Raw genomic sequence first — 23,895 nt, 5'->3', positions numbered from 1 at the left:
GATCAATCCGTCTGCTTTTTGCGAGAATAACAAAATTCAAATGAGACTTGTTATTTGCACGGCTTATATATTTAGGAGTTGGGTTAATTACCCTCATTAGCTTCATCTCTTGAAAGAAATGCTCTTGATCTTACCCCTTGTGCCAGAAATACAATCTGGAACGAGTCTGTGAAAATAAATAACACATTGATAAGGTTCACGCAACGACTTCTGAGTACTCCAATTCAGCAGCATCTGTCACAGTGACCGGTTCTGCCTCGCCTTGGAGGGACCCTTCAGATTATCTTTCTTGGACTTAAACTGGTAGGAGCTACCATTTAAAAATGCAGTCCACATGATTAAGAAGTATTGCTGTCTCTGATAATATTCAGTGCAGAGTACACTTGTCAGACACTGGAATCTATTTACTGAATTCTTTTCAGACAAGTCGTTTTTGGCACTTGGTAAAGTTTCCTTCCATGTGTCCTCAGTGGCTGAATGCTAATTTATTCAGAAAGGCTCAGCTCCAAATACATGAGACAGTATTTTCAGTGTTTCCTACTGTCTGGACAGCATAGTTTTTGGAGACTTTTTTCCCCTTCTTTCTCCTTTGTCCCGTTAATTTCCTTTGGTAAATGTATGATGATGGTGACACTAACACTGTGTACTTACAGTAAGTGACATTGTTTTGCAGTGGGAACATGGATCTCCATTGATAGCCTCTCCATTGGGAAACACCCAATAAGCTCATGGTATCAACACAACAAAATAAATACAGTCAAAGCACCTTTGACAAATGGCATCTCTGAATTTTCTATTCCTTAGCAATTCCTCTAGCCCTGAGAATACAATTAATTAGCTGATCTCAGCTGAATTGTCTTGAATATTTTGTTTATTTCTAACATCTGAATCAGTAGCAGGAAAAACGTAAGGAGAAAGGGATAGAAATTATAGGGTATGCAAGAATAGAGATTATCAGGTCTGAGTAGTCCTTTCATTTTTGTCTGACCTTGTGAAGGTGTGTAATCACTTGGTCCAAGCTTTGGGGTGGGAGTTGTTTCTCCTTTACTCCCTCTGCTTACTACCATAAGCAGTTCAGACATCTGTCTGTCTTTCTCTCAGCTTTACAGTACCTGATTGTTCATGGCAAATTAACAAGATGTTGACATTAAAATAAGGAAATGCTTTTTATCTCTTACAGTGTAGGAAATCAGGCGCAGCTCTGCTGTGTCCTAGCACCACGCATGTTTTACAGGGTAACTTCCCTGTGTAGCCTGGCCACACTCTGTGTTTTCCAAGGCACCTGAGCTGCTCTGCAGCAGATGCTCAGTGCCAGTGGCCTTGTGGTAGCGTTGGGAACCTCAGTGCTGATCTCATGCCTGTACCTGCTTTTGTCATTCCTGAACTCTGTGTTCTTAGACCAAATTCCCTGCAGGTCTGATCGGTGAGGTGATCTTTGGGTGTGCCGGACCAGTCACGCATGTATGTGCAGCAGAGTTTGCGTGCCAGTGAGCCCTTGTGGCCACTCTTTAATTCAAAAAAATAAAAATAAAATGGTTGGAGGAGGTGATGCCCAACTTTCTATGGTTAGGGCACTCGCTCATGGATAATTGGTGGGGAGGACATTGTTAAAGCCTGAATAGATTTTAATTTTTTTATTTTTTTTATGAGAGGGAAGCTTAGATGCATCCTATTAATTAGCTGTTGATGCTCCTTTGTTGCATCTGATCTGACTCATGCCTCCTCAGCTCATGTTGAAACCTTTGGCAATAAAGGTTTTCTTGGCCATGACAAGATCTTATTTTTTGGGAATCAGATCATTCAGATCAGTTAAGAATGTGAATGAACCAAAGCCTTCAAATTTAAGGAGCTCCTCCAAAGGTGTCTGTTTCTCACTGGGGGATCTCTTAGCCAGGGAGAATGTGTTACTAAATCTGTCCTCTGGGTTTGGTAATCCATGGGAGATCTTCCTCACCAACCAGGTTTGAGTTTGAAGAAAAACAGGCAATTAAGTGGGGAGGCATTGGTTTCACCTGCCTACCGCAAAGAGCTGGTTGGTGTCCTCCCAGTAAATTACAGCTTGCAGGAGGCAGTGATTCATCTTCACAGGCACAACAAGTGGGAGAACACTTGTTTGGCTAAGGCAATATTCAGGCCTGTTTGCACACTTATTATTTTCTTGTAGAAACTCAGGAGCAGATTGGCACATGGTGTTTCTCCTAAAGCCTCCAAAGCTTTAAAAAAGGAAATACTTTTCGCTAGTATTTGCGTGGGCCCATGGTCAAGCAGGTCATGGATGCAATGCTGTTGAAAACGGATCTTCCTTGCGATGTTCCCAGGTTGCTTTTTAATTGCATCACTTCCCTGGTTCGCTGGTGCTGCCATGTAGATGGGAGCACAAAAGCAGGGCACCACAGTGGCCCTGATGGAGGTTGTCCTAATCCCACCTCTGGCCTTAGCTCCTCATGGAGGAAGCCCTGGGTGGTCACATCAGTCCCATTGCAGGTTTCTCCATGGCACAACAGGGACGACGCTGGTGACCTGCGTGGTGCATGGGGATGTGTCAAGCTTTAGGTAAATGAGAGTAGCATGTGGGAAGGGATGCCAGCCAAGCGTGGTTTGCTGTTGAAATGCTTGTTTCTTACCTTGTGACTCCAGGGCCATGAGAAAGCCCACGTACATGTGGGATCCCAGTGCAGGGACCAGCAAAACCTGGAGCAGCCTGGGCTGGGAGTCCATCACTGTTGTGGAACCCATGGCCTGGGCTTGTTTTGATGGTGTATGATGAGCAGAGGAGCATCACAGAAACCATGCAGGACCTTGAAAGTAAGTGTGGCTGTTGGGAAAATAGCCACAACAAGTGGGATTAAACCCTAGGAAGAGGAAACTGGTCTTATTCACTACTGATTGATGAGCAAAGTGAATATGGGCCTCTGAATATCATGATGTGATTTATTAGTAATCACTTCCATAGTGTTTCTCATCTATAGATCTTAAGTGGCAATTAGTATGAAGGCGAGAAAGTATTATTCTTATTTTATTGAGGCACAAAGACATCAAATGACCTGCTGCAGGGCATTTCATGAGTCAGTGGTAGGGTTGGGCATAATGCATGCTTTGAGGAGGATAATTTTTGTACGGTTGGTTAGTGTCTGCCGGTGCCAATTGTGTATGTGATTTGGTTAATAATTGTGAACATGACTTGAAATTTTATGGAGTTGTTCACTGATTGTGGGTCGGAGCATTGCCAGGACTTGCTGACGGTAGCGGCTAATTCATGCTAATCTGTAGGCTTGGTATAGTTTAATCTAATTCATCTCAAGTAACGTGTTTCTCCTTCTAAATTCCAGTGACCATTTCCATTGCTCCAGTTAACGAATAGGTACCTGTGTGTTTTAATGGGAAATACGAAAAACCTTTCAGCCCTTAACAGCTCTGCAGGTGTCCCAGCTCTTGTGAAAGTAGTCTGCTGTCTTCTAGAAGCACACAGCTTATATTGGAGCTGTTTTTCCTCCTTGTCCAATTAAGCCAGATAATTAAATCTCCAGTTTTAGTCATAGCCTGCATTTTTAATCCTGTAACTGAGCTCAGCCTGCCACAGGAAGTTCTCTGCATTTCTCAGCACAGCGGATCCCTGGTAAACATGGCATTAAATCCAGTCCCATGCTGCTTCTCCGTATTCATCTGTCTTTGCTTGGCCCAGTACTTTTATGCTGGGTGTTTCCTGTGCTAATGGTTATTTTATTTAAATGCCAGATGCACTGTGATTATACTTTTAGCTGAAAGCATCAGGAACTTTTATTAAGTGATGGATTTAGTTACATGTACTTGATGTTTGGAGCACAAGCACAAAGCATGTTTCGACTGAAGCTGCCTAGACCTAATTTGACAATCAAATAATAAGCTGGAGGTTTCAGGAGTGAAATGGCAAGATCTCTTCAGCAATACTAATCATTTCCTTGCTTCTGCATTCATCACATGCCCTTTATTTGATAGGAGAAGGTTTTAAATCACCCCTTGTGCTTTACCTGAAGGGTGTTCTGCAGTTGCTGAGTGTAGGTGCGGTGGATGACGTGAGCTGAACTGAAGAACTTGCACCTCTGATGAGCTTTCCACGGTGATGCTTAATGAATGTGATAAAGCACGCAACGTTTGAAGGTGCTGCAAATAATCCTTCACTTGGGAAGTAAAGAAATGCCAGACTTCTCTTCCTATTTCAATGTGTGCCTTGAGCTCCGTAATACAGAAATGGGGAAGAGCAAGAACTTCTTGAAGAACTTCCTGAAGAACTTCAAGAACTCTTTCCTTCTCCATACCTGTAGCATCTCTGTACAGATGTTGCTTTTGGAAGTTGATTTTTATAGCTCTTTACTAGCTTCATTTTCAGCTGAATTTGCTGTGTGAGAGGGGCAAAGCTATACACAAGAGACTAGTTAAAAGGAGATGTGCAAAAAAATAACAGTACAATATTTGGATTGCTTTCTAACACTTGAAAACGAAGGCTCAGATTTCTTAGTTCTTAGTCGAGCTCTTTGCTCAGGTCAAACTGAGGCCATGAATAAACTGTGTTGGTAGGATTTTTCCATGTCTGTACGGAAGAGACAGCACTTGTCAGGAGAGCACGTTTTTGAGCAGTGGCGGTTCTTTGTCTTGCCTTGGGTTGCTGTGTGTAACCTCTCATGTTTCTGTAATTCCTGGAGCAAGTAGGGACCCTGTCTGTTGTTAATGTTCTTTGTACTGCCCAAACACTTTGGTAGATGTGGGAATCATCACGTGAAGCCCATGCGGGACCTGTCTGAGGGCAGGGAGTGCTGCCCACTAATGCTGGGTCTGTGTGTGTGCCTGGGTCACCTCCACTTCCAACATGATGCAGGTCAGGATGGACATTTGCTAGACTGTGCTCATAATTTATGCTAGATTCGTGCCATACGCAGAAGGACAGATGATAACTGACATCATGGCCTTCTTAGAGCACAGAGCTAATCCTTCAGCTTTTTTTTTTTTTTTTTTTTTTTTTGGACATTGACCTGGCAGGAGCTGTTGGTAGCTCTGCGGTTGGTGCAATTCAGATCCCATTTCATGTGATCTAACACTAGATTTGCTTTCTTGCTAGACAGTGGCTTGAAGAGCAGAGTTAATTAGGCTGTGGGCAAGCCCATGCAATCGCGGTTGGACCGCACGAATTCAGCTTGGACATTTCATCCTGCAACGTAGGTGTGTCTGCGATCGCCGTGTCGTGGTGTTTTCAGCTCCGGTGTGCGTCATGCAGGAGCCCTTTCGCCATGTCAATATGACAATTGCTGTGATACATGGGGCTTCGGTATGTTTATTAGGCCTCATTGATTACTGTCTGTTCTGAAGACAGATTGTTAATTAGCACAATGGATTGCCAGAGTGGGGGTGTGTGTCCTGTGTGGTGCTGGTATGGTCTGCTATCACATCTGGAAGAGATTCAAGGAGGGATGCAGCTGTCAGCCGTGTAGTTAAGAATGAGGTAGGGTCAGCGATACAGAGTGAGGCTTCTTGTCTTTTAAAGAAAAAAAAAAAAAAGAGGGTTTAAAGCAAGGACAGAAGTACAAATAAGAAATTAAAAACTCTCCCAGTTTTTAGGACATCGTTCCAAATGGGCAGTGCTGTTAAAGTAAGAGTTGGCTCTTGTGCTGTGTGTATTGGGAGAGAGCTTTCAAACAACTGTGTCGGTATCTCATGCTGTTTCTTTCCAGTTTTTTTTTTTTTTTTTTTAAGGAATGCTGTCTTCTCCCTCTCCACTTATTAACTGTTTTCTGTGAGGAAAAACCTCAGTGCAGATCAGTAGCTCAAAAAAGCCTCTGCCAAACCATAACTTGAAGGGATTGTATGCTGAGGATTATTTTTTGCTTCCTACTTATGGTGATTTCAAGGCTTTTGCAAGCTGCGGGTACAGCTTGGTGATACCATGCTCCTCCAAAAAAGAGACGCCCTGATGCCTGGTGTTCAGGGTTACAGGGAGGAAAACACCTGGAAAGCCTTCTCTGTATATGTGCCGAAAATAGTGGGTGACCTCAACACGTCCATGGGACTCTGCCCTGTGCCTCTTTGTAGCAGCTCTGTTCCAGGGGAGAAACATCTCCGCATTCTCTGCAGGAGAAAGGCAGACCTGAAGCATAGCTGGGACTAATGGGATCCCGAGCTGAACTTTGCAGCTTCGCTGTACGCTTGCGGCACGCTGACCGAAGCTCTGCGCTTCATGGATGTGCCTGATTGCAGGGTGTGTCATTGATTTGTTCTGGACAGTGGCAGTTTCTCTGACTTCACTGCAGCTTTTAAAAAGGCAGGGGTTGCGTATTTTTTTTGTTGCAAAATGTGTTGACTGCTTCATCACTGAATATCCTTTCTTTATTTTTTTCTGGAGGAGAAAGTTAATCCATCTTTAGTTTAGGCACTGTAGCTTGTGCGTCCTGATTTTACAGAATTAGAGCTACAATTTAACTCTTCTAAAAGTAAAATTCCACCATTTGAGTTATACAGGTGCTGTTCATATTATTTTAAAGAGAAAATGTAAGAATTTGAGCATCTCCCTGTAGTTACTCAAAATTTGCTGTCGTGGATAAAATTGGAGGGAGGAGGAAAAGCCAGATGGAGCCAGAAGGTGATCAAAAGTCCAAAAGCTCTCAGAAGCCCCTGTACCTGGGAGGGCTTAAAAATGGGACACGGATGTCAAAAGTCCCTTTGGTGCTGTCAGATGTGCCATCCCCGGAGTTCAAAGTACTCTGGAGCTGCAGACAAAGCAGCCTGAACCTGGGAATGGTGTGGGTTGGGAGCAGTTTGTAACTACAAATTGTCACTTAATTTCCGTGTTGTTATTCCCATCCAATTAAAGTCATGGCCATTGAGCTAAAAGATGAGGCTATTTGATTGGATTTTGGGGACCGTAATCACTGCTGTGATGTTCCTGCCTGGAGGCAGGGACTCGCGAACAGATCTTTCCAGTAGGAGGATTATGGCTGAGGCAGGAGTGCTGGGTTTAAAGAAAGAAAAGTTTAAAGCTGTCATATAGTGGTTTCCACTCGGATGAAAAAGCAGAGGATTATAAAGCTTTCTTTCTTTTTTTTTTTTTTTGGGTGGGGGGGTGGAGGGGGGAATAGCATTGTTACAGGACTGAAATGGAAAAAATAATTCTCCAGGAAAAACCCTCTTGGGACTTGCGTTATGAAAGGATTGTTCCCCACAAGTATGGGGTGAAGCGAGCTCTCAGAAGGCATTTGAGGCAACTCTCAGGGGTGTATGCCTCCAAAATTTTCTTCTTGTGAGAGTTTTATTTCAGCAGAATGGGTATTGAAGCTGCTCTGGGGATCAGAGGGGGCAGCTCTTTGGATCCCCAGCAATGTTGAGACCCCTCAGAGTTCGGTCCGCAACCAGTAACTTTGTAAAATTTTTGTTGTTGTTTTTGTTTTTTTTCTAAATATCCTCATTAATTGTGTTTTGGACCCTGGTGCTTTATGCACAATGGTCTCTCCTTCCATCCCTGCTGAGGCCTGGAGGTGTTTCTCGCCCCTAGCAAGAAGTAATGTCAGGGCCTTCAGTGCTCCCTCAGAAGGGCTGATGCATTTAATCACAGTTGCTGTAAAGTGTCTCCATGTTGTGATTAAACTTGATTTCTGTGTGTGGTAGGGTTTTGAAATACCACCTTTGTGAAAACAGCTCCCTTCTGGAGTGCATGTGCCTCTGGAGATAAAGATTTAAGGATGCCTGTAGAGCATTGTGAACTGGACGGGTAACTGCTGTAAGTATTAATTGTCACAGAAGGAAATGTTTTTTCGCTAATTGGCAGAAATGGCTTTAATGAGATAAAGCTGGGTTGGACTACTGCGTAGCACAGGCTAGGCTTAGTGATAACCCCAAGCATAAACCACACACATACACATCTGCTTTGGAGAAAGTAGAAGTTGATGCTTCACTCAGGTTTTTCAGCTCTAATTGAATTACCAGGGGTTTGTGAAAAGCTGTGGGAAGGCTGTTGAGGAGCACTGGGAGCAGCACAGCTTGAGGACCTGAGCTGGCTGGCATCGCCAGGGTGGGTGTTTTGGAAGAAGCCGGGTGTATCCCCATGAATTTGCGTGGAACGGGTAAGGGAGCAGGTACGTAGAACGGGGAGGCTGCAGGAGCTGTGCAGCTGGTGCTCACCCCTCCTTTGTGCTGCTGGTGGGGAAGCAGCAGCTCTGCCCCGAGCAAACCTGGACCCTGCTCTTTGCTTTAGACAGCTGCAGGTCCCAGCTGGCACAAAGCCGGTGAGGCTCCTCCAGCCAGGGATTTCTGCTATTAGACCGAGTGTGTATTTGCTCTTTGTATTCTGCTTTTAAAATTCGAAACTTTGGACAGAAACCTTATAACGCGAGCCTGTTTCTCTGCGGACATTAGTCTGTTGAGACACTTGGCAGGAGAGCAGAATATTTGAATGTGTAGTAACTTGCTTTTTCATTTTATAAACCCTTATGTAAACACATTGTTTGGATTGTTGGGAATGGGTTGTTTAACTTTTCTGTCTACACTTTGAAAAACAACAAGAAAAAAAGACTGAAAGGAAAAAGAAACAAAACACTACTTACTTGCCTGGTGTGTCCCTGTAACACTTTCCAAATGTAAAAGCCTCTTAAGAGCAGGAATATTATTTATACTGCATTTATGAAAAGACTGATCAAAGCAGCACGACTGTGCTCAGCTTTATTTAGCATCAATGACTGTATTAATGTCACAGTGCTTTATTATTTTAGTGAATTCAGAAGTTGTGGGCTCTGCAAAGTGTAAAGCTAGCTAAGGCTCTAGTGCATTTATATCGCATTATGTGCCATGCTATCGCAACCCGCTTTGTGCTCTGATGTGCTCTGATGGCTGCACTTCTTTGCTTACTGTCTGAAAAGTCTACTTTTTGGGTATTGTCTTTTTTTGGTGGTGGTGTTTTTTTGTTCCCCCCCCAGCCTTGCTGAAGGATGTTGGGAATAGGGCAGGTTTGACCTTGGTGCAAGTGCCTGAGTTTTGCTCAGCAGGGCAGTGCTGATTCTGGCTGCGTTCAGCTGAGTGGCCAACACTCCCTGCACACAGGTGGAAGGAGGTTAAAAGGCATTTGTGTGCCCCGACTCATCGTGCCCAGCTGCTACAGTCAAGCAGTTCCCTTGGCCACTGGCCACACCGTGAAAAGGCCAAGCAAAAACAGACTCACGAGAAGCCCAAATGCTCAGCGGAAAAGGTGAGGGTAATTTCTGCTGGTTCCCATACAAGTGTGACACCATATACTGAAATTTTTTCATGTCATGGTTGTATAGGGGACAGAGTATGGAGAGAGGATGCAGAAAGTGTGTAGGGATGGATAATTGAAAGGGTTAATTCTAAAACAGTAGTATGCCAACAAGCTGTGTGGCTGGTTAGAGCCTGACTCTAACAGGCTGATCAGATCAGATCCCAAACCAGAAATCTCTCTAAAAAACTTAACGTGGGGTTTTATGAGTGCTATTGTCTCTCTGTCTGTATAAATGGTAGGGAAATGGCTTTTGTTTTGTCCTGTGAACAGTGGCTATGAATGGAAGCTGGCAGCACAACCCAGCTCTGAATATCGCTGGCGTGGGACAGCAGCCTTTTGACATGGCATAGTTCACTGTTTTGTTTTTGAGATTTCTCCTTTTGTAACTGCTGGTCACGTTGGTGGTCAAAGCAATGCTGCTTTTAAAGCAGACAAAAGCAATTCCTATTCATTGGGCAAGTTTGAAATAGTTTTTTCCCACGTTCTCTGGACTTGAGAGGTTGGCTGTGATTTCCCCTCCTCCGGATGGTCACGTTTCTCACTTTGTGAATCAGGTACCATTTATATACCTTCACTAGGTTACCAGGGAGGGTGTCTCTTTTTTTCCTTTTTCGTTTTTTTTTTTTCCTTTTTCTCCTTTCTCTTCTTCTTTTCTCTCCTTTAACTGTCTTGCCCAGCTGTAGTGTGGCCTTAGTGCCTGCTTGGAAGTAAAGATGATGGGTGAGCCTGAAAATAAGTGGTGATTGATTCTTTCCTAGACCCCTCTTCTCTCAAGAGCAGTTCAGTAAATGAGGGGAAACCTAGATCTGCTTACATCCTTCAGTCCTTCAACACAGAAAACCCTTAACTGTTTGTCCAGCAGCCTTAACCAGCAAGCCTGGTATCATTGCCATGGCTAGATTATTTGTATTCCAGTAGCGATGGTGTAACTGCAATTTCTAATTTACTGTACAGGCTTCAAGGAAGTGTGCCGTGCTCGGTGCATGCTTACTGTCTTTCACATACAGCTAAATCTCAATTAGCAGGCGTAATGAGAAGCTGGCTTGGATAAAGCTTAAAGCTGGGGGACAGAACTCGTGTAACCTGGGTGGTGAGAGCTTAGATTGTGCGTTCATATCCGTGCCTCCCCGTTGCGAACACTGGTGTGCCTAGGGCAAGGGTGGCACAGCGGGCCTGCTGCCTGCAGGCAGGGCTTGGTTGTGGTGGGACAGGGCCTGCCTAATCCTCAGCCTCTTCACACCATGCATGCCCCCCCCCCCCCCCCCCCCCCCCCCCCCCAGTGAAAGGATTAAAGGGCAGCCCTGGACACAGAGCTGCCGGTCCTGCTCCTGGTGCTCCTTGGATGGTGCCAAGGCTGTTGGAGCTTTATTTTGGGGGTTCTTGTCCTCAGCAACTGCAGTTGGATGCTTGGCAGCAAGTGTCCGAAGTGGCCCTGCTTGTTCATCCATATCCTCCTTGCACAGCTTTGGTGTGAGAGATTAGTTCCCTGTTGGTGCTGTGAAGTCATGATTTGAATTAATGTACTCCAGGGCATTTCACTTTGAACTCACTTAGTGTGAATCGTTGACCAGCAGCGAGAAACCTCTGTGATGTGGGTGCCAAGGACATGTTAGCAGATACTGAGGTGTGCTGACAGGGTACGATGGGATGAGTGGGGAGACCCTTGCCACCTCCTTACTTCTACTGAGCTTCTACTGCAGGCCTCAGTGCTCACCTGGGGATTAAATGCAGGGCCTGGCACGCGAGTCTTCAGCAGTGGGTGACCCCTCCTCGAGGTGCCATCAACGACACAGAGCAAGTGTTCAACGCTAGCCATGGCTTCCCTAGGTTAAGGGCCTCCTTTTTGAATCCTTTCTGACTGGGTCAGTGAATGTACTAAGGAAATTAGTAAATTGAGTAAATTATTAAGTCAGTAAATCTAATAGGGATTCAGGGTCTGCCCTCCCTTCACTGAGTCTGAATAATGATGATTATATATGTGTTTAAACTGCCAAGTTAGGACTTGCATCCAGACTGCTGCTTCAGGCCTCATGTCCTGGCTTTTAGCTTCTGGTCCAGATCCAATACATTAGAATTAATGCATGTATATTGGCGAGGCTAAATAGACCTTAAAATATGGCAGATATTAGTGAGATATTGGTGGGTTCTGTTAACAGTTCTGTTTCATATATATATTCCTAGAGATCTCAATTTTGAGGTAAAATTTAATAAACCGGAGGAGGTAACAGGCTTTTATGTGCAGCAAATGGCTTTTGTGACCTATTTTCAGAGAGAGCTGGAAGTTTACGCTGGGGGCTACTGGGCAGTGCTGCTGAGGCCCCATCGCTGTCTTCCCATCCAAAGAACTGACTTAGAAGGAGAGTAAGAAGAATGTATTAGCTAAGTTTAAACACGAAACTGAATAGTGCAAAATAGATAAATAAATTTGGTGTAATAGCTGTTTTCTTTGTAGGGCCTCAACTGTTAGGTAAGTCAGATGGCTGTTGCTCCGCTGAAGGCAAGTCTGTTTAGGTGGTAAATTTGTCCTGAAGCCCTCCAGGGCTTAAATCTTTATTTTATTTTTTTATTTCTCAGATTGTGAAAGTAATCCCGCTTGCAAACTGAAGTTTGCCTGTGGCCAGTCTTCTAAGGCATCGACTTTGAGTGTTGTCCAAGGCTAATTAAATCAAGGAGTATTGATCAAAGAGTTGGCTTCCTGCTTTGGCTTTGTGTTCTCCTCGCTTGAGCAAGGCGCTGCCTCGCTTCCCTGGTGTCCGCTTATGTGTTTAGGAGAACCACAGGAGGAAAGAAGAACTTGTGCTTCTCATCCCTTGCAAAGAATGTGGAAATGCTGGGGAGGATTGGGGCCATGCACAGAAAAAGGCTGGGGTGACCTCTAATGTGGGAAGATATGTTGGGATTTTCAGGGGGCAGGAACATCTGGAGAGCTGACAACATCTTTCTCTGTTGTTTGCCAACGCATTTCAATACGGTCCCTGCCAAAAACTTCCCCAAAGTTAGGGGCTTTAGTCAGAGTTGCTACAAGGAGGGCTTTGTGAGCACAGTGCTGCCTCTTGTCCCCTCTTGCCTCCTGGTAACATGGGCAGCTTAGGCCAGTGCTGTTTTGGGGAACAATGTCTTGCATGGAAAATGTCATAAGCACAATAGCGGGGCAATTCTGCTCGATTGAATGAAACACGAGGTGGCCAACAACACACTGGGACAACAGATCCAGTACGGATCCAGTCCCACTGAGGTGATAAAAATCTTTGTTTTACTGCATGTAGTGTAGGTGTCTTACGTGTATAAAAGATAGCCACAAAATCCAGTAGGATGCAGCAGGTTTAATCTCAACCTTTTGCAGGTTGATAACCGTTCTGTAGGATTTTTAACTACCCTATAACTTTTATCTGTATCATTGTCCTGTGTTAAATGCCAACTGTTACATCCTCTAGCATCTTAAATTTAATAGCTACTCTGTTAAGCATCCCTAGACCCCTGACTTCGACCTGGCACCGATACTGATAGTAACCAAAACCAGGCCCCCAGCACTTCTCAGAACTGAGTCCATTAATATTCTGTACTGTGTGTTTCTAATATATGTTACGTATGTGTGGGCGCTGTAGTATCTCAGTCATGTTTATGACCTCATCTCTGTCCAATGCATAAAACATATGGTACTTGTATGGCATCCATATGAGTAGCGTTTATGCATATGTATCTGTATGTGTATATATTTCTGTATTTGATCCATGTGAGAGCAAATTTCTCAGCCAAAAAAAAGTTTGTGGGAGAATAAGTGCTACCATATTTCAGAGTAAAGGTTGTAGCAGGCTAATTTTAAGGTTTTGCATGCAACATATGAAGCTGTTAAGAGTGCCCCGGCGTCAAGATAGGACCAAATAAAAATGGGAGAATCAACAGGTGCATGTCCTGTGACTTCGGTGTCTTTCTGGTTTTGTTTTTAATACTTCAGTCCTAATGCATAATGGTAATGGGGTGGGGGGGGTCACCATCAACATGGAAATGGGACGGGATGGCAATTAAGATGGATGTGGGTCTTTTGTTTCTGGGTGTGTGTGTGGCTGCTGAAGTGTTGTTGTGCTCTGTGGCAATTTGTTAAGATTATCTGCTGTGCATGCAACTTTCATGAGTGCGGCAAATGGAGACAGTGTGTTGAGATGCTTCTCGTCTGATGAAATACCAGCAAATAGGATCCATGAGTTGGCTTTATCTTTGAACGCAAGGTAGGTGGGTTTTTTTGGGGGGTGGAGGAAGGGGAGAAATATTTATGTCTGTAATGAAGTTACTACTGTGATGAATTGATTTAATTTTGGATTAAAAAAAAAAAAAAAAAAGCCACTTTGTTGCAGAAGGATGGTATTTAGGTGGTGAGGAATGGAAACTAGAAGTCCCTGGGGCAGCTGCTGCTGTGCTGGGTGCTGGGGCTGATAGGCCCAGTCCTGGGCAGGCTTGTGCCTCCCTCCCAGTGAATGGCAGAGCATGCCCAAAAAAAGGCTGCGCTCTCCTCTTGGCAGGGCTTCCCTAAGGTGGCTTGGAGCCATCCCTGCACTCTGGAAAGGAAATCCTGGACCTTTGAGGCAGGTGGCAAAGTGTCCCTTGCTTTCGGTGGGGAGGGAGTGGGGTGGTGAGATCTTGCTGCTGGAGTTTTTGGACTTCAGTGGGCTGGGATAGCCTTAGGGCTGCTCTAGCATATGGTGGGTGGCTGTGGCTGTTTTGGGAAGATTGAAAATAGCGCTACGTTGAAAAGCCCATGGCAGAGTTGCTTGGCGCACACATTTACAGCTAATATTTCTCTGGCATTGCAAATGGGCTAACGCCCTTTTGCATTGCTAGAGGAGCAGAAATGTCCTGTGACAGAAATGTGATCCATCCCCCCAGCTTGTCCAACAAAAAACATTTTGTTGCTAAACAAAAGGCTTTCTTAAGGAATATACAGATGCTCAGACTGAATTTGTGCTTCTCTACGTGGGTTGAGTCACTGTACTTGTTTTTAATAGAACCCCTCCGGATTTATGTGGCTGCTGCTCAGATTAAACTCTGATCCAGCGTGTGAAGTAAAATGCAGTAGTTGTGCACTGCTGCTGTCCTGATACTTGCAGGCAGTTGCTAGTTAAAGTCTGCTTCTGGCTTTTTTTGTGTACAGGTAGTAGTTAGAAAATGCGTTACGTAGCATCCTTGCTTCTGGTTACACTGACAGCATGTGCGTGTTGCTACTTGTTATTTATAAGCAGATCCAATACCTGCTATCTTGTTGGTTTAATTGAATTCAGTCTTAATGTGAGAACATGCTGACAAGTCCAATCAATACTTTCAGTGAAAGTTTAGCAAAGGGGGAGGGAAGGAAATTAGGTAAATAGCATGTTATAAGCTGGTAATGGAGTAGTTGTGATGATGTGTAATGGGAATTTTTAGAGTCCCCTTGTTAAGATGCAAGTGTTATTTTCCCCACAGCTGCTGTCAGGTCCTGTCCCAGCGTTCAGAGCTGTGGTTTTGAACACCTTTGGAGCAGGAGGTGGCGATGCCCTGCATGGGGCTTCTGCCACCACTGGTGGCCCTGTGGGTACTGCAGCAGGAGAGGGACCTGACCTGGAGGGGAGTGAGCACGGCTCAGAGTGCTCAGATGTGTACCTGCTCTTCTCTGCTGTAGGTCAGCCTGTAAGCTGCAGCTGGACTGGAGGAGCAAAAGTCGAAAGGGGAAAGGAAATGTCTTTTCTTGTGAAGCTTTTTGTTATTATTTAAGTAGCAAAGGCTTATCTGCCAAATAAACCTGCTCTGTAAGAAGCAGGGATGGGCAGAAACTCTTGGAATTAAAATCTGTGAGGCTTGCAGTCTGCGTCTCTGGGCTTTGCATATCTTGTGGGGTTTGTAAAGTTTGGTTTCCTTGAGAGCCTATCTGCATCTACACGGGAGGGTTTGCCTCTGGCTAGTATGCATTAATTTAAACAACCCCCCTGTCCTATAAAAGTTGATCTGCAACAGCTGCACGGCTCTTTTGTAGTACAGCAACTGTTTTTTACCTTTTTTTTTTTTTTTTAATTTCAGCTTCTGTTTGTTTTCAGCATCTTCTGGTGTGCGTGTGTGTCTTCCATCCCCTCATGCTCTCACTGTTGAATATTCAAACTCTCAGTCTGCACATGGGCTAAAAAATATTATTGCTTTGAACTAGCAAACAAAGTGAGTGAATTTCCACATCCGCTGTGGGAAAGGAAAATACTGTTTGAAATATAATTTGGAGCCTATAGGAAAATGCATCTGATGAACAGTTTGTGCTAATTCTATAGCTTTAGTACCAAGGCATCAGCTCTCTTATCGTCAAGAGTATTTCATGTAAGCTCTGTATTTTAATAGTAACTCAGTGTGGCTAATTAGTTTGCAGACTCTTTGAAGAAGCCGATGCACTGACTAAATAAGCTCTTATTTTTTCAAAGCAACTAAAGGCACTCTTAATTTCGAGAGCAGATAGGTGTAAAGCTGCCTTCACTTTGCATGCTAGGAGCCAACGTGAAGCCTGAGCACGCTGATATATGCTCGGCGCTTGCAGTCAAGTTTACTCAAGCACTGTCTGCTAAGGCTGCTGCTAATGTGCTCGAGGGAGGTTTCTGGGTCTTTGGCACAGTAGCACAGCATAAATTTGTGCCACTGGGCTTGATGTGTCCGGGAGGAGGACGCCGTGTAATGAATGCTCCTGCACCATTGAAGTCGGTGGCAGTATTATCAATCTCTTCACTGTTTGCAGGCAGGTTCAATCCAATAATGAAGAGCAGCTTTGAGTTGCTAACCAGATGACATGGCTAATCCTGAAGCATGCATAAAGGGGCCGCAGTTATTAGGAGATTTGTGGCTTTGAAAGTTCTGATTCCCTTAGTACAGTTTGTTAATGGCAAGGATTTGTGGTAAGTGAATAATAGATGAAAATCATCAGAAGGTTTGCAGGGGATTTCTTGTGACGTGGTGCTGCTCTGCCTCATGCCAAAGCTGGAGAAATAACCTAAAATAAATTAAAATAAAAGTTCAGCCCTGTGGGCCCCATCAGCACAAATGTGCTTCCTAGCCCCGGGGCAGGGAAGCTGGTTGCCCGTGTCTTTTCCGCACCATGCTCTGCTTTGCTCCGGGAGGTGTTTTCCCTGAATCGACCAAAAGGCCCCGGTTTTGGAGGGGTGCTTTGTAGCTGGCAGAGTGCTTACAGCACTCTGGGAAGTCTGTGTTTAAATCCAGTAAAACTTCTCTGCAGTGGTTGACAAGTTAAAATCATCTGCAAGCAGTAATCTATTGGCCCTCCAAGGAGGGCACGTCTCCATCTTGTGTTGCACAACAGAGTGAAAGTTAGGAAATGTTTATGGCTGCTGCCATGCGTGTTCGTTAATTCTTCTCTCTCTTTTGGCCTTGTGCAAACTCGCTGCGGTGAAAACAGAAAGTGAGGATGTAATTAGAAGCTGATTTTTTTTAATGCGAGCATCCAAGAGGCAGGCATGCTGCAGAGAGGCACATGTATATCTGGCATCGCCCAGCTCCTGCCTCTGCAAACTCTTTTGCTGCTGTCTCCTGGCTGTGGTTCCTGTATTGGGCTTGCGTGCGAGGTGTGTTGAGGGGTGACACCCCAGGTGTCCCCTGGGGTGATCGACTCAGCCAGGGTTGGTGCCAGCCTTGGTGTCTTTCACATCCAGGCTCTGTCTGGGGATGCAGGGAGCTGCAGGGCCATGCACCGGTGGCTGAAGTGCTTGAATTCAGAGCCATGTGCTCATCTGGGCAAAAATAACCCCAGCCAGGGAGCTCCGATGGGAGATGCTTGTGCTCACAGGGAACTGCAAAACCGAATGAATGCAAACACAGTTCTCTTGCTGTAGAGAGGGCGAGCCCTTTATTCTGGCTGGATGTCAGGAATACCAAAGCTGCGTTTGTGCAGCAGGAGAGGAAGGGCTTGGTGCTGTGGAGGGAAGCTGCTGAGCCAGGGGGAGCTGCCTTGTGGCCGGGGACCTGTCGCAGCAAGCAGAGGAAGCACAGCTCCGCAGCCGCATCGGCAGGGATGAAAGCCATTCATCCCTGGGATTTACTGTGTGCACAGCCTGTTGTCACTGCCAAGAACAAAGTAGCGATGTTAAATAGCTAAATAAACCAGCCGTCCCCGCAGGCGATGGTCCTCAAAAGACAAAAATGTCCTTTGCAAAAGCGGCTGTGAATTAAGGGAAGTGTTGATGGCCTCGCGGGATGGGGGGACCGTGCTTGGTCAAGTGCAGTCCATGCCCCTTTTAAAAGGGGAAAAGCCTGGAAGTATGACCTGACCAGATGCTAAAAAAAATTTTTTTAAAGGGCAGTAGAAAGCTGAATTTCTCACCTCAAGTACGTGCTTCTGCCTTCTTGAGTTTTGTGGTCTAACAAGATGATGTGAGGATGCTGAATGCCAGGCACCAGCCCCCCTTGGGAAGGAGGCAGCAGCTGATGAAGTAGTTACCACTTCCAGTATCATGACAAATCCTGGAAAACACAAAAAACGGAGTGGTCTTTTGGAGGCAAATAGCCCTTGTTGCCAAAATTGGCCTCTACAAGTACATAAGTCGTGAATTTGATCCATCCATATCTGCCCCAAGCCAGCATGGGGTTATTTGAAGCTTGGCCTCTCCCTGTTCATAGGGATCATCTCGGAAGCTCAAGCAAAAGCCTTGAAAGTCTCTTCTGCCCCAGCATCCCGCTTCCTGCTGCAAAATAGACTTGATTAAATTTTCTGCCTCTCCCTGCTCACAGACATCTAAAACCTTCACTGCTCAGTGGAAAGAGGTACTTTGGGAATTACAGCTAATGTTGAAACCTAAAGAATGTGGTTTGCCAAAACAATGTTGCAGATTTTTTTTTTTTCATTTAAAATATTGCAAAACTTTCCTGCTGGCATAAAAGCTCTTTCAGTGGGATGTGCGCTTTTTCTCCTCCCTTTTGGGCAATTGTGATAACTCCTGCATAGGGAAAAATAGGAAGCTTTATCCCAAAGGGGTGACCTCACAGCACTGGAATAGCTTGGGTGTGAATGGGGATGGAGGTGAAGGGCTCTCCACATCTCAGCAGCTCTCAGCTAGGGAGGAGAGGCAGCAAGGGCTGCGTTCAGGGCAGGGATCCTGCGCACAGCAGGTTTTGAGTACAAACCCTTTCTCTCAGCATTCTCATTGCTGCCTGATGAGAATGGAAACCAGGAGCTGTATTTGCAGGGAGGAAGAGGGGAAGGTATGGGCTGGATGATTAGCAAGACGTAGAAGCAGTTGTTTTAAAGGGGGCTGATCCTAAAGTAGCACGGAAGAAAGGTGGAGAGCCCTGGAAATAGGGTGGCAAGGGGTGAATTGCATCAGCGAGATCTGGGCACTCAGGATGAAGCAGGAGAAGTGCTGTGATCTGCGTGAATGTTGTACACATGTGGGTGGCCTTTGACCCCTTCCTTGTTTCTTAATGTGAGGCGTGTACGCTTTTCAGTTTGGTGATTTACTTCACGTTTTGCAAATGTGAACTTGTTTGCAGCTTCAGATCTGGAGCAAGTCTTCCACCTCGGGAGGAACACAGCAGAAAAGGAAGGCGACTGCCATGCAAGATTGAAGACTTTAAAAATAAACAGTGTGAAAATTGATCTGGAATAAAGTCAAATCGTTATTGACATATTCTCTTGTTTTGAAAGTCAAAGTTCCAGTGCCTCATCGCTAACATATCTGAGATTTGTTTTCTAATTCAGAAGTATTGTTTTAAAAAAGTAAATAAAAAAAAGTTGAATATCTGAGCTAATGACAAAAACCTGCCTCTCCGCGATTAATAGCAGTAGTGCCAACACTTTGGGCGCTGCCCTGTAACTTACTGCAACTACTGCAAAAAGTAAGCAAGGATTTATTTGTATTCCAGTGTGTGTGCTCAGTGTGCTCTGCAAACAAGTCTTGTCTGGCTGGGTCCTTGTGCTTCTCGTGAAGCAGAAAATCATGCATGGACCTAATTAGACGATAGCCCCGGTCCTTGCAAACTTCCCTTGGATTAATACATTGGAGAATACTCTTGTAGTGGTTAGAGGCCTGGAGCAATTACCCAGTGCCTGTGCTAAGCAGCATGTAGCCCAAAAGAGAGTGGGTCTGTAGGATGAAAGTGTTGTGCTGGAGCTGACCTCCACATCGTGGTTGGTTTTGGGGTTGCTTTAGGGTTAGCTCAGCTGTGGTCCCATGGGCTGGATTCAGATGGGCATCAGCTGGAGCACAGCAGCAGGAGTGCAGGGAGCATGCTCCTGGCATGTATGTGCTGCTTGAAGCTCACCCGAGAAGTACCTGGTGGGAGCTTGGAGAGTGCCCAGCTCTGCACAGGAACAGGGAACATGAGATCTGCTTCTGAAGTTCATTGGCATGTGCTGAATTGAGCAGTAGAGAAACCTTATTGATGAAAGCCCTTGATCATGGAGGTGTTGGGAGGGAAAGGGGTTAACAGGCGCTCTACAGATTAAATAATCCCCTTGCTTTGCAGTTTTGGGCCATTTTTTTTTTTCCTCTGTCCGTTCCACAGTGACAAGGCTGTAGAATAATATAATGCAAGGCTGCCCCATGCCACATCAGAGTCTGGTAAAGCATTGCCTGAGGAGGACAGGCAAACCCAAATCAAGACATTCTGGAAAATAAATGTATTTGGTGAAAGCAGGGCAAGGAGAAAGCTTCTGTGCTGGTGACAGCACTTGTATTTGGATACGGATTTAAGGGGATGACTGCACGCATTCACCCCTGTGTTACAGGGTTACAATAGGAGTCTGAGTTTATGCCCTCTTGCTGAAAGTGTTAAATTGCTCAGTTTTCTCGTAACTGGAAATGATGTTTGTGAACAAGGCGATGTGTCTAGCTAAATGTGCATTTGCAGGAGAGCTGTGAACTAACAAATTGGAGCATTCAGTGCCATGATGGTTGGACTGAGTTGGACCACTTCTGCTTGTACTCTCTGACACCAACCAAAGAAAAAATAGAATTTGTCAGCTTAATCCTCATTATCCTGTCTCTAGGACTCAAACCCTAAAAGCACTGTGCGCTTTTCTGTCTCTTGGGACTCTCAGATGCAATTGTGGGAGTTGTGTGTTTAGTAGGATCAGCTCCTTTGTAAAGCTTGAGTCCAAAAATCTCTGCAGCCTAAATGCAACGTCACTCCTCTGTTCTGCTAGCAGAGCCAATAGATCAGCAAATCCCAGAGGGTTTTGTGTTATTCACTGGGGACAGATGACTGCAATTGCATGATCTGTTAGGTTGAGGATGTCTGTCAGAGCTCGGGGAGGTGTTTCTAGGTACAAAGGGGCTGTGCAGCTCTTTGGATGTTGGTGCTGGGAAGGGGGAGAGGCTCAGTATGGCCACCTGTGTCCTTCATCCGTGTGCTGGCTGTTCTGGAGGTCCCTGCTTTGCTCACAGCTCTCCAAAAGCCCTGGTTGTGCTTCTGAGGCATCTTTACAACATGCAGGGCAAAACCATGCTTTTGCTCTGTGCTAGCACCATTGCAATGATTTAACCTCTCTCCTTTCCACACCTGTGATGTGGATGTGATTTAGCTGGGCTCTGCTGTCTGTGGGGAGCATGCCTGGCCTTTTAATTTTAGAAACCAAAGGTATTTGGCTGCTCAGCTGGAGCGAGCCAGTACTTCTATCCGGAGCCTGCATAGCTCCACCAGCCTCTTGCTTTCCTGCCCCAGCCCGTGCAGGAGTGCTTACTGCTGGGAGCTGGGTCGGGCTGGGTTAGAGCTCCCTGTCTGGAGGTGTGAGGTTTTGGGTGTTTGCTTTGGGCTGGGTTAATTTAAAGCTGGATTGGTTCCCTCATCGGGTTCATTTGTACGGTTGCCCAAATGGTTGTGCCGGCAGCCAAACAGGATATGGGGTGGGAGGAAAGCTGCGATGTTTGGTGTTGGCTGATTGCGGATTTAAGGTGTTTGTGAAACTGTAATGCCGTGGCTTCGCCGCCCTAGACCTTGCAGTAACTCTGTGGGGTAAGATGTGCTGTTGGCCCTGGTTTTTTTTCATGGAAAGGCTTGCATGGAGTGCTGCAAGGGATCTGTAGAGCAGCAGGGTAAAGAGGAATTGAGTTCTCCCAAATTCAAAGCCACATCACGGCATCGATACCAGGCAGAGTGAGATGTCTCACCAGCCTTTAGTCATAGTCCCATGTCGCAAGGCTGAACTGAGTCTTATCCTCCAGTGAAAGCCACAAGTAGGCAGTGAGTCTGTGGAAACACAGCAGCAGCCCTCTGCTCCCTCTTCACGTCTTCCCAGAGCTGGGGATTTCACGGCGAGCCTGGGCAAAGAGATCTTGCCTGGGGCCCCTGGCAAGGCTGGCAGGGGCTGTCACAGGCTTTGAACGTTTGTTCCGGTTGGTCTTAAGTTCTTATTGCTTTGGTTTCTCTGCTGAGCAATGAAGAGCAGACCTTGACCCGTGCATTTGCTGATACTGTTGCTTCTCTGAGTTTGTGGGGTGGTGGTGTCCGTCCCGACAGCAGCCAGCCTGAGGGCAGCTCAGACACCTCCAAGATGAGCATGAATGCAGTGTGATGCTCGAGGTTACCAGCAGTCTTAATCCAGGGGAAGGATTGGGTCTAATCAGCACCAAACATGATTATACTGGCTTATAAAAGGCCACAGAAAAATACCTCTTAGATTTAACTTCCAAATTAGCTTTCCCTTCAAGGTTTCAGTAAGTCTTGTTGCATTCCTTGCTTTATATTTAATAGTCAAAACTATGCCATAGATGAAGTAAAAGAACGCAAACACAACAGAAAGCCAACACTTTAGCTATGCTGAGTTTAAAAACAAAAACAAAAAAAACCACACACAAAACCCAGCATACCTTAGAGAGCTGCCACTGAGGTGAGGCTCTGGGAGGTGCTGCCTAACCCTGGCCACGAGCCGAGGGCTGGGAGCTGCGTGTCCTCCTAAGGGAGGTGGGAGCCCTGCTGCGCACCCCGGGCTGTTTGAATGCACTCCCTGGATGTTTTTACATCTCTCGGCTCCATGAGTGACTTTTCCCATGCCGTTTCTGCCTTTCCCCCTGCTTATTAAGGCAGGCAGAGAACATCACGTCCCTCGTGTGTGCCATCGCCCGCAGAGCCCAGGACAGGACAGGGCTTGTCGGCGGTGAGACGCTGGCTTGAGCGCTGCCTGGCTCCTTCCTGGCTCCCATAGCTGCAAGAGCGCCTGCAAGAGTGTGTTAAAATAGCAGCTGTGTTTACAAACGCCGTCGGTTTCTACTGAGGTGAGTTGTGGACAGAGAGCAGCGTCCTCAGGGGAGGTGGGTGGGAAGGTGGTAGCAGGCGGTCCCGGTCCCTGCAGCCCCCCGGGACGTGCCCCAGCCCCGATGTGAGACCTCTCGCAGGCTTGGTTGCAGCAAGGTTTGCCTGGGCTTTTGGAGCTTGGTCATCAGCTTTGGCTGCGTGTGTTAATGCAGGCTTGAACCCTGCTCAAAGATGGGGAAGCCTGTAAAGTGTCCCCTGGTATTTGCCAAAATTTGCCCTCAACGGGCTGGGTTTTCTTGCATGGTGACAGCACTACGGTGAGGGGAGCCACTTGCCCTTCGATCAGTCACTATCTATTAGTCATTAATTTGCCCTGACTTACCTGAAAAGCAAGTTAGCTCGTTTGCCTGTGTCATGGAGAGAGGGTTTGTTAATTTTAGCTTTTAAATCCCCCTTGGGGCTGGAGGCTTCAGTTCTGCAGGGATCTGCTCTGCTCTTCATCCTTCCAGCTTGGAGAAGATTGGGGTTTCAAGATGTTTTACCATGCCAGAGTCTTTCAGAGGAGAGTATAAAAATTAGTGGTCTGTCCGTCCTGCTAAGGACATCGCAGGTCCCCAGGCAGGGACTCGGAGAGCGGTCGGCTGGGCTGGAATTCCTCCTCTGTGTCCTGGTGAGCTGTGCTGTGGGTTGGCTGTTGGGGTGTCAGTGATGCTCTGTGGATGTCGTTTCCACTGTATTTTCTGATCTATGGGGATGAAAAGTTCTGTAGAAATGCTAAATAGTATTATTAGTGTAAAATAAACATACTTCTTCAGTATTTCTGGCCTTAAAGTGGTTCCAGATGTTTTCTTACGGCTGCTAAGCCTGCTTTGTTTTTTTTCTGTAGTTCAGTGCGACCGTCTATATTTGCTCAAGTGAGAAGGGATGTGACAGAGTTTGTCGCAGCATGCTCTCGTCAAGTCTGTAAATCTTATATTTGCACACACACACTCGTATGTATAAAAATGAAAAAATGACTCACTTTACCCTAGAATACCATTTCCGAGTCTGACACTTCACACACGTGCCAAGAAACTTGGAATGCACTTAGCTAGCTTACCAGTTTGTGTGACTGCAGCGATCAGCTCGGTGTAGGGGAGAAATGGGATTTGTCTGTGTAACTGAAATGGTCTCCGAAGGAGACGGATGTCCTTTAGTAGCTCAGATGGAAGAGAAGCAGTAAGTGCCCCTTGATTCCAGCCACCAGTTGCATTTTCTAACCTGTGGTTGAGCTTTTCCAAAGGGAACTTTACAGCAGTGTTTAAAGTGTGAAATGATTTTTCACTAGTTTTCAAGATTGTTAACATTATCATGGTTTCTCTCCTGCGGAGAAGAACAAGTCTGCCCTGCTGCTTAAGGGTGGCATTTTATACAGGCTGAGGTTTTAGCAGAGATGGGGC

At 45.8% G+C, this 23,895-nt stretch overlaps 2 protein-coding genes across 10 annotated transcripts in view; one reads left to right on the top strand and one right to left on the bottom strand.

Moving 5' to 3' along the window:
- The window catches only part of SUB1 (SUB1 regulator of transcription), a 376,115-nt gene that overhangs the window by 278,014 nt on the left and 74,206 nt on the right, over positions 1 to 23,895 (bottom strand). The window lies entirely within an intron of this gene.
- PDZD2 (PDZ domain containing 2) overlaps positions 1 to 23,895 on the top strand; it is a 197,673-nt gene that overhangs the window by 100,878 nt on the left and 72,900 nt on the right. The window contains exon 1 of one of the 9 annotated variants that reach the window (XM_066988323.1): positions 7,105 to 8,096. The exons of 6 other annotated variants lie outside the window; for them this stretch is intronic. The gene's annotated coding sequence lies outside the window, so the exon portion shown is untranslated. Of the gene's footprint in view, positions 1 to 7,104; positions 8,097 to 8,160; positions 9,203 to 22,119; positions 22,477 to 23,895 lie in introns of those variants that run through there. 2 more of the 9 variants (XM_066988324.1, XM_066988322.1) reach the window with 2 other exon arrangements.

The sequence above is a fragment of the Anser cygnoides genome, chromosome Z (genome assembly GCF_040182565.1).
Source record: "Anser cygnoides isolate HZ-2024a breed goose chromosome Z, Taihu_goose_T2T_genome, whole genome shotgun sequence".
NCBI lineage: Eukaryota > Metazoa > Chordata > Aves > Anseriformes > Anatidae > Anser > Anser cygnoides.
This window is presented reverse-complemented; position numbering and strand designations above follow the sequence as displayed.